Source organism: Rhipicephalus microplus, chromosome 9 (genome assembly GCF_043290135.1).
Source record: "Rhipicephalus microplus isolate Deutch F79 chromosome 9, USDA_Rmic, whole genome shotgun sequence".
NCBI classification, from domain to species: Eukaryota; Metazoa; Arthropoda; class Arachnida; order Ixodida; family Ixodidae; genus Rhipicephalus; species Rhipicephalus microplus.
In genome coordinates, this window is record NC_134708.1 from 50,550,502 (window position 1) to 50,568,855 (window position 18,354).

Sequence of the window (18,354 nt, forward strand, 5' to 3'; positions counted from 1 at the left end):
TGAGTAGCTAGATCTAGGATGATGCGTCAGTCATGGCTGGCTCTCGAGCAGAGAAGAAGCATGCGATCTTACTTTTCCTCCAGATTGAGAGCCGCTCTTGCTGTCGTCCCACTAAGTATTGGTAGCATTATCCCCCTTCCGAAAAGGAAAAAAAAGGAGTCCCAAAAAGAGGAAAGAAGAAGACATAGCAGCGCCGCGATGCTACTACATAGGCGCGTGAAAAAAAAAAAGGGAAATTCGGATTCGGATAAAGTGAAAGTAAAAATTGAAGAGCGTGCCAATATAAGGAACGACAATGAACAAGAAAGAAAGTTCACAAAAATAAACAAAAAGGAATACAAAGAATGCTGTACAGTAAAGGAAAAGTTACGACCAACGCGCAATAAATGATTTCATGCGTAACACATGAATGACGTCCGGCCTCAGTCCTGTCCTTCTCCGTGCATAGGGTGTTAAGTCCGGAACCACTTCGTAGTGCACGTCACTGACGCGGTGTAACACTTTATATGGGCCAATGTACCGGCTCAGTAACTTTTCGCTAAGGCCACGGCGGCGGACGGGCGTCCACACCCAAACTTGATCTCAGGGGTTGTGAAACACTTCTCTGTGGCGGGTGTTATAGCGTCGTTGTCTGCCTTCTGTTGCTGGCAGATGTGCAGTCGCGCGAGCTGCCGGGCATCCTCGCCACACTCTGCGAATTCTTCGGCGTCAGTTCCCATTTCGTCTTCGTCTTGACACGGTAGCATAAAGTCTAGCATGGTCTGCACTTCGCGGCCGTAGAGAAGCCGAAATGGCGTGAATCGCGTGGTCTCTTGCACGGCGGTATTATACGCGAAGGTCACGTAAGGTTAGATCTGGTCACATGTTTTGTGCTGTACGTCGATGTACATTGAGATCATGTCTGCGAGGGTCTTATTCAGTGCATCATTTGTTCCATCATTTGCTGGAAAGTTGCCGGCGCTGAACACAAGCCAAAAGGGAGCACTCGAAATTGATATAGGTCGTCAGTCACGAAGACTGCTTTCTCACGGTCTCGCTGATCTACCTCGATTTGCCATTACCCGCTTTTAAGATCGAGAGAAGTGAAATAATGAGCACGACGAAGTCTATCCAGCGAATCGTCGATACACGGCAGCGAATACAAATCCTTTTTGGTCACGTTGTTAAGCTTTCGGTAGTCGACGCAGAAGCGTAGCGACCCGTCCTTCCTTTTGACAATTACGACTTGAGATGACCGCGGGCCGTTAGATGGTTCAATAACGCCATCGTCAAGCATATCGCTGACTTGCGTACGTATGGCTTCACGTTCTTTAGCTGACACGCGGCAGGGGTTCTGGCGTATTGGGCGCGTGTCCTCGTACGTACGTGATGATCCTGTGTTGAGTGATGGACGTCTGGCAGATCTTTGAGCAACTTGCGAAGCAAGACCTGAACTCGAACAAGAGCGCTCGTAGCGCAGTCTGGTTATCGGTGGACAGATCAGGATTGATGCCAATATTACTCATTGAAGTGTCGGCGGTATCCACTAGTTCTGACATAAGACAGTTGGTGACGTTTGCTACTTCATGGGCAAACACTATCGAAGTGCCACAGAACAGATGTCGATGCTCGTTGCTAAAGTTGGTTATGAGGAATTTAGAATGGTCATCACGAAGGTGTATTACGTTCTAGCTATACAAATGCCTTGCTGCAGGAGGTGTTCTAAATTTGTTTCGGCCACCACATCACCATTGCCCAAACCACAGCATGCTAAGTCGACTAGAACACTTGCTCGTGGGGGATCGTCACGCTCTGTTCAGAAATACGGAGTACGTGGACACGCCTTCCATCATCCTGCACGTTGATTGCTCGCTGGGCTGAGAACGTGACGCGGCGCTCTTGCAGATCCATAATAGCTCCATTTTCTTGTAGAAGGTCAACTCCAAGAATGACGTCATGGGAGCATTCGCGTAGAACAAGGCAGCTTTCTACGAATGTATACCCTTGAACCTGTACTCTAGTTGCGCAGGCACCCAGTGGAGTAACGACGTGGCCACCAGCTGTCCAAATCTGCCAGTTATGCCACGGCGTGATGACTTTCTTCAGCTGTGTTGTCAGTTTCCTGCTCAGTATGGAATAGTCGGCGCCGGTGTCCACTAATGCATTTACTGCACAACCATCAATTGTTACTGCTATGTCGAGTGAAAGTCGGCCATCCTTTGCAGCAGTATGTGATGTCGGACCGGTTTCTGTATGGTTCTGCGTCAATAGGAGGTCTTCAGCGCTTCGACGTTCAGAGACCTCACCCCTAGAGGTGGCTTGGGCTAGTTTTCCCGGTGGGGGCTGGGAGTCCGTGTGGTAGAATACCACTGGGGCATTGATGAAAATCGCCTCGGTGATGGCGAGCGCGACTGGCGCCCGGCAGATGGTGAATGCTGCTTGGAGAGGTAGTTTTCGATTTCGCGCGGTCTCTGGCCATAACGGGGTGGCGGTGAGTACGCAGAGAAGCCGCGAAGCCCAAGACGGCGATATGGGCACTGGCGGTACAAGTGATCAGCTTCTCCGCAGTCAAAGCACAGAAGCCGGCGATCAGGCGTGCGTCAAACATCAGACTTCCGAGAAGATGTGCGTCGATTGTCGATGTACTAAACTGGTGGCACCGAATGATAGGCGACAGAAGCGCCAGGGACAAAGGGCAAGGGTGGTGGCATGTACACGCCTTCATAGTACGGTATGTGCTGCGCTAAGTGGAGTGAAACAGCAGAAACAGGATGGACGAATAATGGCGGAGATGCAGTAGGGCGTTTCAAGGCTTCCGCGTAGGTCGTCCCACGGCGTTATTCAGCAGGAGCTGCACAGCTGTATCAGGAGGCAAGGTGTGCCGGAGGGCCTGGTGCAGCTCATTTTTGATCACAGTTGCAATAGAGCTAACCGTAGGATGCGATGTTACACCAGCCTTTTTCAACTCTTCACGTACTATATCATGGGTGAGTTCACGTAGAAAGTCGTTGCTGGTTCTAGTGGCGGTGAAAATGTCGGCAGTAGACATGCCACTGACTTGCCTGTCGTATTGGTTGGATCGCTGCTGCAGCATTTTTTCCATTGTCACGGCTTCGAACAAGAACTCCGCGACCGTCTTCGGAGGGCTGCGCAAGAGGCCGGCAAAAAGCTGGTCCTTGACACCGCGCATCAAGTGACTCAACTTCTTGTCCTCCTTCATTCTTGAATCGGCCCGTCGGAAGAGGCGGGTCGTGTCTTCGACGTACGTGGTCACAGTTTCGTTTGGCGACTGGACGCGGGCAAGAATAGCTCGTTCAGCTCTTTCTTGGCGGTCAGCGCTGGCATATGTCTGCAGAAGCCGAGAGAATTCGGGCCACATAGTCAGCTGCTCCTCTCAATTTTGATACCACGTACGTGCCCCGTCTTCGAGATAGAAGTAGACACGACCGAGTTTCGCCGCATCGTCCCACAGATTCAAGGTGGCTACGCGCTCGAAGTCCGCCAACCAGTCCTCAACCAGCGCGATGGAACGTCACCGGTGCCAGTGGGCTTTCCAACGTATAACGGTTCGACGTCGTGCTTCCCATGCCGGTTGGCGAGGTTTGCACTGAAGCGCTGGTCATGTTTGTCGTCGTGGTGGGAGCAGTATCGTCAACTTCCGGAGGCAATCCCCTGATTCGGCAGCTGGTCCGATGCACAGGAGTATTGACTGGCACTGGACTCGTATCACGGCTTTCTTGGGAGGGGGGGGGGGGTTCATCAGCATCCGTGAGACTACCCAGCACTTCCACCAGTTTGTCACGATGAGTCACAAGTACTGGGGGATTTATTAAACCACCGGGTAGCTAGCTCTAGGACGATGCGTCGGTCGTGGCTGGCTCTCGAGCAGGGAAGTACGCGATCTTCTTTTTCCTCCAGATTGAGAGCCGCTCTTGCTGTCGACCCACTACTTACTGGTGGCAGTATTTTTGGCGTTTCATTCGCAATTTTGCTTCTATACTCGCCCACCTAACTCAGCTTCTTTCCAGTAGCGTGGACCACTCAGGCTGGAATTCCCATTGCGATCTCGTATTCACGACGCTGGACCAGCTACTCACGTCTCCACCAGTTCTCCGCCACTTCGATCCCAATGCACCTACTGAAGTTCACACGGATGCTAGCGGTGTCGGCCTCGGTGCCATGCTCTCTCAACGCAAGGATGGCTGCGAAGAGTGCGTTGTCGCCTATGCCAGCCGTAATCTAACGAAGGCAGAGTCCAACTATTCCGTCACGGAAAAGGAGTGCTTGGCTATTATTTGGGCTATAAGAAAATTTCGCACTTATCTTTACGGATGCTAGTTTGATGTTGTCACAGATCACCATGCCCTATGCTGTCTAGCGTCCATGAAAGACCCTACTGGCCGTCTCGATCGTTGGGCTTTGCGCCTTCAGGAATACGCCATCCGTGTTGTTTATCGCTCAGGACGCAGACATTCAGACGCCGATGCCCTATCTCGTTCTCCGCTGCCTCCTGATCTTACGTGCTTACCAACTGCCATCTCCAACTCGTCATCGCTGAGCATCACTGACATGTCAGCCGAGCAGCGTAAGGATCCCTGTATCAATTCTCTGCTCGACTTCCTCTCTCACAGTTTGGTAGAATGACTTCACGGTCCCTCTCTCGTCAAGCAAGACACTTTGCTGTCCGTGAAGGCTTGTTGTATCGCGACAGTTACGAGACGGATGGCCGTAAGTGGCTCCTTGTCATCCCCCGTCATTTGCGCTCAGACATCTGCGCTGCCTTTCACGATGACCCCCAGTGTGGCCACGCTGGAGAATTCAAGACCTACTCTCGCCTTCGTCTAAGATATTACTGGTTCGGCATGTATCGGCATGCGGCATGTGATGGCGTTGTGGTTAGAGCATCCGCCTCGCATGCAAGAGGTCCGTGGTTCAAATCCCGGTACCGCGCAGCTTCCAACCGGATTAAAAAAAAAAAAATCCGCGTGTTGATGGAACTGCACTAAGAGGCCTGGGGTGCGGCCTCACCGGCAAACACCGCCGAGAACGCACTCCCTCACCAGAGAAGTATTGGCCACCCTGGTGCAGTATCTGGCCACTACCTCCCACATGCTTACGTCAAATAACTCACGGCCCTCAGTCCCCAGCAGCTGCGAAGCAACTGACCACGGCGGCGGTCAGATCTGCAACGCAGCAGAAGGTGCTAAGAATCTCTGGATCCGGACAGGCCGCCATTGGAACCTGAACTTGGCAACGTTTAACGCTAGAACCTTATCTAGTGAGGGAAGTCTAGCTGTACTATTCGAGGAGCTAGAGGGTGTTAAATGGGATATAATAGGGCTCAGTGAGGTTAGAAGGACAGATGAGGCCTATACGGTGCTACAGAATGGGCACGTCCTTTGCTACAGGGGCTTGGCAGACAGAAGAGAACTGGGAGTGGGGTTCCTAATTCACAGAAACATAGCTGGCAACATAGAGGAATACTATAGCATTAATGAAAGGGTGGTAGATATCGTAATTAAACTGAATAAAAGATACAAGATGAAGGTAGTACAGGCTTACGCGCCTACATCCAGCCATGATGACGCTTCAGTTGAAAGCTTCTATGAAGACGTGGAATCGGCAATGAGTAAGGTAAAAACACAGTAAACTATAGTGATGGGCGACTTTAATGCAAAGGTAGGGAAGAAGCAGGCTGGAGACCAGGCAGTAGGAGATTATGGCATCGGTACTAGAAACGCCAGAGGAGAGCTTCTAGTAGAATTTGCAGAACGCAATAATTTACGGATTTTGAATACCTTCTACCGAAAACGAGAAAACCGCAAGTGGACATGGAGGAGCCCTAATGGCGAAAATAAGAACGAAATAGACTTTATAATGAGTGCACACCCTGGAATCGTGCAGGATGTAGAAGTGATTGGCAAGGTACGATGCAGTGACCATAGAGTGGTACGGTCTCGAATTCGTCTAGACTTGAAGAAGGAACGACAGAAACTGATACGCAAAAAGCCAATCAATCAGCTAGCACTGAGAGGGAAAGTACAGGAATTCAGAGTGTCGCTGCAGAACAGGTACTCGGCTCTTAGTGAGGAAACCAACCTTAGCGTAGATACAATGAATGATAATCTGACGAGTATCATTACGGAGTGTGCAGTGGAAGTTGGAGGCAGGGTAGTAAGAAAGGACACTGGCAAGCTTTCCCAGGAAACGAAGAACCTAATTAAAAAGCGTCAAATCATGAAAGTGTCAAGTACAACAGACAAAATAGAACTGGCAGAGCTTTCGAAGTTGATTAATAGACGTAAGGTATGCGATGTAAGAAGGTATAGCATGGAGAGAATAACATGGAGGGACGCGGCAGTAACGAAGTTTGGAAGTTCATATCAGTATAACTCATCCCCTGATGAAGGGAGCACCCCTCCCGTAACTGTTGGGAAATAAATATATTTATCCTTGTTGACAACGCTCCCGTTGTGCCACATCCCATATATAAATATATATATATATATATATATATACATATATATATATATATATATATATATATATATATATATATATATATATATATATATAGGTAGGCATGGTGGTTGAGTGGCCGTAGCGTTGCATATATCAAGTAGATCCTCTGTGAGCGGTCACAACGTGGTTTATTTCGACGTTTCGGCCTAGAGTCTGGTCTTCATCCTGATGAAGGCCAGACTCTAGGCCGAAACGTCGAAATAAACTACATTGTGACCGCTTACGCAGGATGAAGGCCAGACTCTAGGCCGAAACGTTAAAATAAACCACGTTGTGATCGCTCACGGAGGATCTACTTTATATATATATATATGCGTGTGTGTGTGTGTAGCTTTTGACATATTTTGACGTACAAGGAATCTTGTGTTGGGTTTTGCATAAATGAGGGATAAACAATTTCTTAATGTCAAATTGACAAGAGACCTCTCGCCCTATTTAGTACACTTATCGAGTAAAAGTGTAAAAGTAGAGATGTACAGTTGACCACGAAAGTTTACAAACCACGGAAACGCTTCTTCGCAACACTTTTCGCTGCAGCAGAGACAGACGACTGCATCGCAGTGCCCAATAAGCATGCCTCTCTGAATATGACCTTTGTCTTTTCTAACCGGGCACAAATAATTTTCACCTTTTTTTCCTCGGTGTACTTTTCTGGCATCTGCATCTACGTGCTTCTGTCTTCTAAGCAGTCGATGAGTGTAACTGTTATCAATTGCAGTCTTTATCGCAAAGTGATACCTAGCCAATGGAACGCTTTTGGAGGCACATTATGATTGGCCGCAAGATCGAGCCAGGCGGCAACTGGCTGGTGACTGCATGGCTGTAACTGGCTATAGTGGGCAAGTGTAGGTTGCTCGGTGCGTCGTCTGCTAGCCACGTCATGTTTTTACGTGTGTGCAGCTCATGCATATCCTCAAAGGTTGAATTGTCTGGCGTTTTCAGCGCGAGTGCAACTGCTTGTACGTGTGCCTCAAACGGCGTACGAAAGAATTTCGCCTTGTTCTGCTGCTGATGCATTGTACTGAGATTGGCAAGTGTAACTTCCCAAAGCGCTGTTTATTTTTGTCGTACTCTCTATTCACCAGAATGATTTTAGAGTTGGTGTCGCTTTCTTCTTTAAGCACATCGTGAAATGATCTACGCATCTTCTGTAACACGAGGACTTATAAATGCGTGTGAATGTGGCATTTCAGAGACTCAGTTGTAAATGAAAACAATGCTCTACGCCTTTCGCGCTGTTGGTAGGTGCACAACTATGGCATTGTAGTTTATCGATTGTGTGAGGAGCCTTAGGTGTGTTTATCTGGACATGGTACCACTGCATAGAAATATTATCACATAAACTGTGACACTTTGGTTCGTAATGTGTACCTAAAACGGAGTTGCTGTGCACAACGGTGTGCTTAGATTTAGGAAAGCTTTAATTAAAAAGCCCAGGTGTTTAAAATTAATTCAGATGGCATGCCTTACATTTAATGTTGAATAGTTTCACTGAAAGTCTCATCTTTACTACATTGTCTTGAGCGTTTGTGTGACATTTTTATTGACAGATGGAAGGCAAGCAATCATTTTTTGTTTGAAAGAAAAAAAAAAAAACATGCTTGTTCCACAAAATAACGAGACCTTTGTTGTAGCACAAAGCGCTGTCGGCCACTAAGCTTTCCTGACTAGACTTATTGAATGTACCAAATTTCATGCTTAACAGAATGAGAAAACAAAGCACATATGCGTACAAGTGCGAACGGTGGTACTGAACTGATTGCACAGATATGCAGGTTTTGAACGATCTTTCTTTCTCTCTTTTTTATCATATGCAGATGATAAAGAAGTAAATAAGCAGTTCAGTTGTGCTACAGCAGTGCGTATATAGCAGGCAAAACACAAGAGAAACACGTACAAACTTCACAGCAAAAGCGTTATTTAGTTCAAAAGGACGCCGACAGTCACTCTGCGCCAGCCTTCCTTTAAAAGACAGAATGTGCTTTACTACCAGGTAGTGGTAACATTGCATAGGCTTCGTGCATCGATTCCGAAGAGGAGAGCATAGATATTGTTAGTAAACTGTGGTCAACGTATTTTACTCGACGAAAATTGGCTCAAACCGCACGCAACAAGGCGTTGCTGCCTGTATTAGTATACATGCCGCCGACCGCCTATGCACTCTTCGACAGAAACGGTGCTGCCACCCATAGCCTGATCTCGCCATGAGTACCTTTGAACTAGCTGTAAAATAGAAATGCGACAGTCATACGGCAGATGAACACTTCGTGTGAAAACTGTGAACTAACAATGTGCAATGCAGCTAAGGAAAATTGAAACACCAGTGGATAATAAAAAGACCAGTTTCCGGCCTAGCCCTGCAGGCTACAATGGATGGCGCACCATAAGTTGGCACAGACAAGCAGTTTGGCACGTGCTCGCGTGGTCTGGAAACTTTTGTTGTACGCTGTACATTCATACCTGTGAACAGATAAGTGGCATCACTGATGTAGTGATAACATGCTGATATTAGTATAATATTATCATACACAATAGAAATATTAAGGAATTACTGAAACAAGAAAGATGCTCAGCCTAAAAGTATTGTGTAAAATAAATGGGTAAGTCTTTAATTTTTTTAACATTGCAAAGCCTGAAATGGCGTTCTTGGCCGCACGCTATGTTAACACATTGTTCCCTGTTATGGACAACTACTGAAAATTTTATTTTATTCGATATTCCAGAGACGTAGTTTTCATTGCTGGAGCTGTTTATAAACATCTCGGGTAAATCTTGAAGTGGGAATATATTGGAAAACAAGCTCCGAAATCGGATATCCAACATTTTATATCCAATATCAGATATACATTTAATTCATCCCTCCACAGACACGTCTTAGCAATGAAGTGTATTTTTCAGCATGATGTGAGCAATTTTTTCTAAATGGTGGATAGTTCTACAAGCCATTGTTTCGTTTATTTTTCAGGGTAAAGTTTGGACTAGTGACGCTTATTTCGACTCAGCACAGATGTAAGAATGGACAACTGCTTGAATAGGTTACTTGTGTGTTTTAGAACTTTTCGTTTAATACCAGTGCAACAGTTTTAGGCATGCATGAAAACTTCTGACTGGACTGTGGTGCCGCCAGCACCTTGAAAGCTCCTCAAGCCGCGCCCAATCAGTTTGACAGCTTCAAACATTGCCAGTGCCTTCCCAACAATCTCCACCCTCTGCCTGCTCAATTTCCGTGAAAGCTGCAGTCAAGATTGAAGCCAAGTCCACATGCGGAGCTTCTACAGCCGGCTTTGCACGTCCTGTTTGAAAGCATGCTGTGAGTGACATTTGTGGCACGGCATGCCACTCAACCATTGGCCCAGTAGCGGTCATGCTCACATTTAGGATTGCCTCCTTGAATGTTGGCAACGTTGTAGCACCTTGATTTTGCGTTGTGCTTAGGGAGTATGTCGGTGGGTAGTCTAAGGGAGTGTACAATATTTTCTTCTGATAGTGCATTATGAAATTTTTCAAGCCAGCATTGTAAGGGGACATGTTAAAGGGACACTAAAGAGGACCAAGGACTTGGTTTAGATTAAAAAATTGCACTCTGAGAAATCTAATGCCATATGTGTCTCTATCAAATGTTCATTATTTTTTTTGAAGCTCTTATTAAAGCTGTTATGAGATCAAAACTCGGGTCACATGCAGCGATGTAATTGTCCGCTGCCACCAGTGTCCGTAACTACTATACCGAAATAATAAAAAAAAACCTAGCGCCAAGGACACAATGGGGCTCGAACCAAGGTCCGCTGCCAAGGCCAGCCCAGTATTCTATGACTGAGCAACAGCAGTTCTTGGGACTTGTTCACTAACTTGCCTTAGGCAGGCTTAAAGTGGGGAAAGGAATTGTGTTAACATCAGTGATAAAGTGCTTTAGAACAGCAAAAAAACAACGAGGTGTCACACAATGCGAATATAGCATAAGGATTGGGGCATCCGATGCTCCAACCCATTACAAAAGCTTATTTTTGATCACCTATTAACTTTGGCACTCACCCACTTGAGGCATGAATTCCTCGTCAACCACTGCATGAAAAATTGGCAGAGAATTCCTTGCAAGTGTTTATCGGATACAACGCTTCTTAGAAGAACATAGCGAATGCTGGTCTAGTAGCCAGAAATGATTATTATTTGATGTAAGTGAGTTTCCCGATAGTGTTCCCGCAGCAGTTACCCAATGAATGTTTAGAAATGCTTTGAAAGGCCGCTCTTCTAGCTTTTGCTGTGACTGTGCTGCACCTTCCGCGCAGGGCTGGCATTTTTTAAATTTCGCGCCAAAACCTCTGCATTACAGAAGAAATTCAGAATGTATTACCGGTATTTTTTCGTCATTGGCTCGACAAAATTTTCTAAAACATCATTTGCTATGTCTATGGCACCAACAGATTAAAATTTACTTCATTTTTATCAATTGGAAGCTATATAGTAGATGCCTTCAAAATTTCTTACGTCACTGTGTTTGGTGTCGAATCTCAAAGAGGCGTCACTACCCGCATTTTTCTTTTTCTTTTTTGCGCATTGTCTCAGTTACTAAACATGATGTCGTGGTAATAGCGGTGTTTTCAGGATTGTGAAGTCGTACTTTACTGATATGCCAAAATAGTTTTGCTCTTTAGTGTCTCCTTAAATGACTTTATCTCTGCCAAAGTCTGACTAGTTTCTGTAACTTCTGGAGCATGTGTAATTTTGTAGAAGAAAAGCCGAATAATTTAGAAAACTGCCGTTTTTTTATGGATGCTTTTTTAAAACAATAATGAATAGTTACTTTTTTCATTTCCCTAATGGTTCACATAATTATCCTCACCTAGGTGCTTATATTTATTTCATCACTCAAAGGCTTTAGTTGGCTGTCAATCTATCGTATCTCTGTATCTAGTTTCTGCCTGCAATGGCTAGTAGTCCTTGCCTCGAGGGAATTGCTGCCTTCGACTCTGTTTTTTTTCACTCCAAATGCAATTTCACAAGACAGACACAGTGTCCGGCATGGTCTCCTAGCTCAACTTTTTCCACAATGAGCTTCTGCTTAACCTACACTTCTGTTGCTTATCTGAAAGTGTACATTTTTTCACATGTAATAGTTTTTTTCTTATTTGTTTGTCATCATCACTGTGGTGGTGTTCATAGTACCTAAAATACTTAGTTTTTTAAGTGTTTCCAAACCATTCCTAGGCTTATGTCATGTTTTCTGCATGGATTTTGTGCCCTGAACATGCTTTATAAGCAGATAGTATGAAGCCAGTAGTCACAAGCCAACTCCGGTATATCTTTGGATCACTAACCAGTTTTGTGTACTTTACGATATTCGAAAGCATAGCATTTCAAATCCCCGACGTGGTTCTTCCACTATCCCTTTGGGCTCCTGCAGTAACAATGCATACTTCCTTAAAAAGAATACACCTTGAGATAGCAAGTGTATCCAAATCTTACGTGGTCCTGAATGTGCACATGCGACATTGTGAGCAGGTTGCCGTCACTAGTAACTAAAGAGCGCATGTTTGTTGAAAGTTTGTTTCTTGCATCTGGGCTTTTTCACATGCAAACTCTTTAAAAGAACGTTGAAACTGAGATCTGTATCATTGAATGTCTCTGCTTTTTTTCGTTTTTATTGTGTACATTTTTTCCCTTTTTACTGTGTACATTTTTCAGTTTTATTAGCTCATTCGTGTTCCAGTGAAAAGAATTGCCACGTGCCTGTTTTTTTTTTCTTTACTGTATATTCTGTATGCCATGTTTGCCAAGCCCGATCTTAAGGACCCTGTCAAGGCTGATCTGTGGCTTTTTTGTCTGTACCCACCAAGCACCATTGAATGTCTTTGAAGCTCAAAATAAATTCTGATTGATTGGTTGATGGAGTAAGATGATTCCGGTGCATTGAAGATGTGAATGCATCACTTGGAGAACTGCGATGGGGTGCTTTAAAGGGGCACTAAAGGCAAATGATGATTTATGTCGGAGTGAACGCTCAATGTATGACATCGAAAGCAGCAATATTATTGACAGCAGTTCGTTGCTTAGCAAGACATCAAGCTAAATGTATCACTTGACATGTGTCAAGAGTGGGGCATTTGCAAAATGGTTTTGATGACATGAGAGTGTTTGGCTCATATTATTCACTACTAATCAAACTAGCTGCAATAAATAAAAAGGTTTCTGTGCATCAAGTGACATAATAGAGTGATGCTTGTCCATTTCGGCTTGATTTATATAAAAAAAACTGCCTGGCGTTACTGTGGGAAATGGTGCGAGTGGTTCAAAAGCAGAGTTTTCAGCTAGTTAGGCTAGATAGGTGGTCCCATCTAGCAGAGCCCAGTTGAACCAACCAAGCAGAAGCATGACCTCTGAGATGGCAGAAAACTTTTGTAGACTGTGGTTGCTAGTGTTGCTCTAGCCACTGTCGCTCTGATGGTACTTGTGTCGGCGTAGTAAAAGCTGTCAACCTTTGGCATTGTAACAGTGATGTCCGACGGTTCACGTTTAGGTGGAGGATTTAAAATGCGCTAATGCAACACAGTCTATTAAAATGTGATTTTATTTTTTAAAATACAAGCGTATCCTTGGTACAAGTGTTTTACTAATAAGTTTCTGGATGGCTATTTCAATCATCAACATTGACCTAATATTTGCCTTTAGTGCCCCTCCTTTAAAAAATGAACAAAGATTGTGGTTCTGATAGCTGTGAAAAGTCATGTCTGTATATTGGATGGCATATGGAAAACATCTAAGATAAAGTTAGAGTATTTGTGGTGGACCTTATTATAGTAAATTGCTATTCTTTTAAGGTCACTCGTTTCAGCTGTTTATTATAGTGATAAAAAAGAAGAAAACAAGTATATTGTAATTGATGGCGTGAATGTGATGCTGGTGCAAAGTATGTTCTTTGTTTATGTACAGCCTTGAAATGAAAAAGTCACGATTTTTTGTCAAGCACAGGATGAGAACTTCGTGCCATGTTATATAGTCAGGGTACAGTTCGAACTGTACGTACCTTTTAAAGATTTGTTCTAGTGTATATTTCAGTACGCACTCACACTTGCTTCCCTATTTTTCTAGGTGTGGCTTTTGATTTACACAGAAAAAGTTTACATTACCATGTTTGTACTCCTTTAAGATAAGCAAGGAAATACTGTGCGTCCTAATTTTCCTCTCAGAATATTCAAATCTCGTACTGCTGTGTGACACTCGTGTAGATGTTCAACTAAGTATTTTGATACAAGTACATGTGCTCAAACTTTTATATGCTTCTACACCTCATGTTCTGAATAATGTGATTAATCTAAGTAGTGTTACGCCTGAGAGCCCAGAACGAACATCATTGTCTCTGCAAATGCTATCTCTGTCAAGGCCAGCAAGCGAGCCCGCCCGATGCCTTCTCCTCAAGGACGTCACTTAGCCCAGTGGCGCCGGTGTATCTTGCGCCATGCATGGCAAGCTCTCTCCACGCACGGGTCCAGTTCCAACCAGGCGATGTATCCTCGCCATCCAGTCTGGCGAGTCTTACTCAATGCGTGGCACTTTCACTCGTCCTTGGGTGCAACCCAGCGCAGCGACTCCGGATTGGAAGATTATGATGCCACCCAGCAGCAGGTTCCGATTGGACGATTCTGATGTGACCGAGCGGCGGTTCCTATTGGATGTTGCTGACGTAAGGCATCAACCCGGGGCCTATAAAAAACCAAGCGGCGCTTCGCCAAGCAGCCGTCCTATGCGTCAGAGAGAAGCCGATGTACGCGTCACAGAGAAGACATCTCGGCTCTTCGAGTCCATAATTTGTCGGCCGCAGTGCCAAATATGTAACGCCTATATTTTATGCTGTACATAAGTCTCTCCTTGACTCACCGTCGTCTTGTCCGCTCGTCTATCAGCTCTGCGGAGAAGCAGCCATGAGTTGAGAAATTCACGCTACCAAACGGCTGGTGAACTTGGAGGTCCGTGACCTCGGTGCACTTCGCAACAGTGACGGCGGTGGTGTAAGACGTAACAATGGTGGCAGCAGCGAGTTTAGTAGCAGTGGCGCCTTCGGGACCGTGTTGGTGTCGCGCCTTGTAACAGTAGTTACATTAAATTTTGTGCTGAAAATGTTATTTGGTCTGCCTCGATACAACAGTGGTGAGGGTGCTCGGCTGCTAATCAAAAGATCACGGGTTCGATTATGGTCGTGGCAATCGCATTTCACTGGGGGAGAAATGATACAGGCCCTCGTACTGTACGTCAGTGCCCGTTAAAGAACGTCAAATGGCCAAAATTTCTAGGGCCCATTGCTACGCCTTCTTTCATAATCATACCATGGTTTAGGGACACAAAACCCCATATAATAAAATTCAAAATTTGGTTTGTTACAACGGCAGTATTACCTGGGAAAATACTTGATCTCAAGGGCAGAAGTGTCTGTTGGGAAACTGTGTGCATATTTGCTGCATTTAAGAGTTATCTCTATCCTGTCGTCAGATGTGTCTGTCCTTTCTGTGGTTCATTCAAGATGTTTTTTGCTTCTCAAGTTGTAACATATTGATCCCACCAGCCTTTCTCTACAAATAATTTGTGTCTTTGCCATGTTATAAAGCAGTTTGTTCAGTTATGAATCTGAGATTTAAATGGCAGTATGTACATGATCACTGGCTGCCACCTCTGATTGATTGGATTCAAACAGGTGAAATCAGGTCCACATTTATCAGCACGTTAATCCACTGAAAATATAAAAAACGAGTTTCTTGCGGCGTATAATCTTTAAATCATCAGTGTAAAAGAATCGCATGTTTTTACAAATAATATTAGTTCAAGCTTTGTAGCTGGTAATGCCTACTCATTTACTTTTGCAAGTCTCCTCAGGATTCCATATTTTTATGCAAGTTTAGTGTAGCAAAAAAAAATTGTAGGCAACTTATCATAGTCTCATAGTGTTACCATTTGACCCTGTCGTCCTTCCACTCTCAGTTCTTTTGTCATGCTGTCGAATCAGTCGGATGACAAAGGTATCGTTAATAAGCTAACTCTATTTGTCTTTCTACTTTGACATTATCCAAGGGCCAATCGTTTTGTAAAGGCACCTCATGTGGCCAGATTTTTTCCTGCCTTAAACTTGGCACCATATTCACTGGGACCAATTTCTTTCTATATATCGTTTATAGTTTTGAGGGTCATATCATTTATATCATGTTTTCTATCAGTTAGAAATTCTGTGTGCAGATGTCAAAAATTTTTTGATCATTAAGTTGAATTGTATGCTGTTTTAATCATTTAGTGGTGCTATGGATGTCTTTTAAGTGTGCCGTCATTGTCTAGCTGTCGTATTCGTTCGATATAAAATCTAAGATTTGCACATGTGTTATCATACACATTTGTGGGTTATTGAAATATTTTGTGGTGAACAATTTTCTTCTAATATTGCACATCACTTTTGGGTTTGTACTTCTCAGAATTTTTTATTTGCTTGATATGGTCCAATATAAATTGATGCTAACGCTGTCCTGTGTCTTGTTTGCATTTCTTCTATAAAAAAGAAAGGTTCAATAATTTTAAAAGCTTTAAAAATTACCGTCGTGGCACTTTAGCACAAATTTGTTTCTGTTCACCAGGAATATCTGAATGTCATCTAAATCAGACCTCTTTGAAATGGTAGAGCTTGAGGGAGACCAATCTTGAATCTTTGCACGGTTACTGCTTCAGCAACTTAGCTATGGCAATCAAATGTTTTCATGAGCCTCAATTACAAGTCCAGCCTCTCTTGTTGATGGCCCTGTACTCCTGTCTGATTCCGTGCATTTTGTGACACATGGCTTGCATTGCCTTGCAGTTGTCTTTGTGGGCTCTGCAGGTTCCTCATTTTTGCCTCTCTGGCAGTTTAATTGTGTCTGTGCAAGGTTATATGCCCTTATGGGCACAAGTAGAAATCAAAGATTAGGACTTGGCCCCAAAGTGATGGTCTAGTTGCTAAGGTACTCGGCTGCCAAACCGCAAGTCGTGGGATGGAATATCGGCTGCGGTGGTTGCATTTTAGAGAGAGAGAGAAAGAAATAGAGAGGAAAGGCAGGGAGGTTGAAGGCGAATATGGTGTAGGCCCATGTGCTCAGATTCGGGTGCACTTTAAAGAACCCCAGGCAGTCGAAATTGTCGGAGCCTTCTACTATGGCGTCTCTCATAACCACATGGTGGTTATGAGACGTTAAACCCCACTTGTTATCAATATTAGAAAACACCTGCAGAAACACACAGGCGAGCATCATTTCCTTTGCCACTTCTGTCCAGCTCAGCTGTCCAACGTTACTAGAATAGGTAGCGTTTGGAGACCTGTTTTGGTGCATTGTCAAAGATTTGACACAAGGACACAGCCTTGCACAAGTCGAATGCGGTGTTCATTCTGAAGAGCTCTCTGCACGCATCATGAAGTTTTACCTGGTCACCTGCATGCATTTTTATGCAAGGTTCCTACGGCAACACAAAGACACAGGTGTGCAAGTTGAAGTTGCCAGGAAGCGTGCTAAGCTTTTGTGAATACCTGTTAGAAAAAATTTGCTTTCTCTGGACTGCAGCAATGCAAACAATTGCTGGGATGTTGCTTTCATGGACCAGTTTGTTATTCAGTGTTGTGGACCGGTTTGCTAAAACATCTTGTACAGTACTGTTGATCAGTGTGATTTGAAATGGAAGACTAGTGCATTTATGAATAAACCGCTGAACGAAAGCTGTTTACCTTGTTAACTTTTAATTCGTGCTAAATTGCTAGTTGCAGTGGTCATTCCGTGCCTGCCAAGATGCACGAATAAGCGTTTACTTTGCATGTGATTTGGCCCTGCGAAGAAAAACCCCCTATAGACTATTAGCCATTTTATTCCAAATCACGAATGAGAAGCAGTGGGAGGCCGCGCTGCTCAGCACAGACCCGCTTACGCAGGCCTTGTGTCACTAGCCCAGCGGGCCGAAGACACCGCTGGGAACTAAATGAATCCTACCATCGCCGGTAGATAAACCCCCCCCCCCCCCCCCGCGTCATGATTACGGGCAGGGATGCCACCTCTTGTTTTCGCATGAATCGGACGCAATACTAATGCAGCATGTGTGTTCTCTCTCAACGGCGCATTTTCGGATAGTAAAAAAAGCAGGGCATGCGCAAAAGCAGCGAAACGACAGATGGTTTCCGGCAGCTTCGAGCTCGTTACTCGAAAGCATGTCGCGCTGCATGCTTTGATACAAGTATAAAAGGAGCTTCAGTGGCTAGGATGTGTTGCAGTGGTGTTTTTGTAGTTTCCCATCTGGTTACGCGTGAAGAAACGCGCTAATTCGGCGCCCGTATAGCGCCTAGGAGGCGCAGCAGCTGAGAAAGCTGGATCTCGATGGAACGCTCCCGCCACCTGTCGGACAAACTGAAAGTGGAGACACCGGCGAAGCACCGCTACAGTGTCTAGAATAGGGATGGATGGATGGATGGATGCTATGAGCGTCCCCTTTATAACGGGGTGGTGACAAGTATGCCACCAGGCTCGACAAAAAAAAAAAAAAATCTTTTTTCCTTTTCTTTTATGTTGGCCTAATGCCTCTACTTCGATAAATTCTATCTTAATGGAAAAAAGGTAAATTTTCAGCTTAAGTTCTCTGCCATTTACGGCACACTGTCCATATTTTATTTTTCCAATATTTATTTTTGTCCTTTCTCTCTAATTCCCCGCCACCAATACTCCAACCGTCTCTTACTTATTTCAATCGCGGGTGTGTTCAGCTTTCCATTGTTGTCCCTAAAACCCAAGGCTTCCTGTAGGTTCGTGCCCAAACGTACACCTGGGTGGATATCTCCACATTCAATCAGAACATGTTCCGCCGTTTCCT

The 18,354-nt window shown here is 44.7% G+C and overlaps 1 long non-coding RNA gene across 1 annotated transcript in view; it reads left to right on the forward strand.

Annotated features, from left to right (window-relative positions):
• The window catches only part of LOC142771771 (uncharacterized), a 35,537-nt gene extending 18,322 nt beyond the window's left edge, over positions 1 to 17,215 (forward strand). Inside the window, exon 2 of the long non-coding RNA XR_012886133.1 lies at positions 9,467 to 17,215. This is a non-coding gene — a long non-coding RNA (uncharacterized LOC142771771). The remainder of the gene's footprint in view (positions 1 to 9,466) is intronic.
• The last annotated feature ends 1,139 nt before the right edge of the window (positions 17,216 to 18,354 follow it).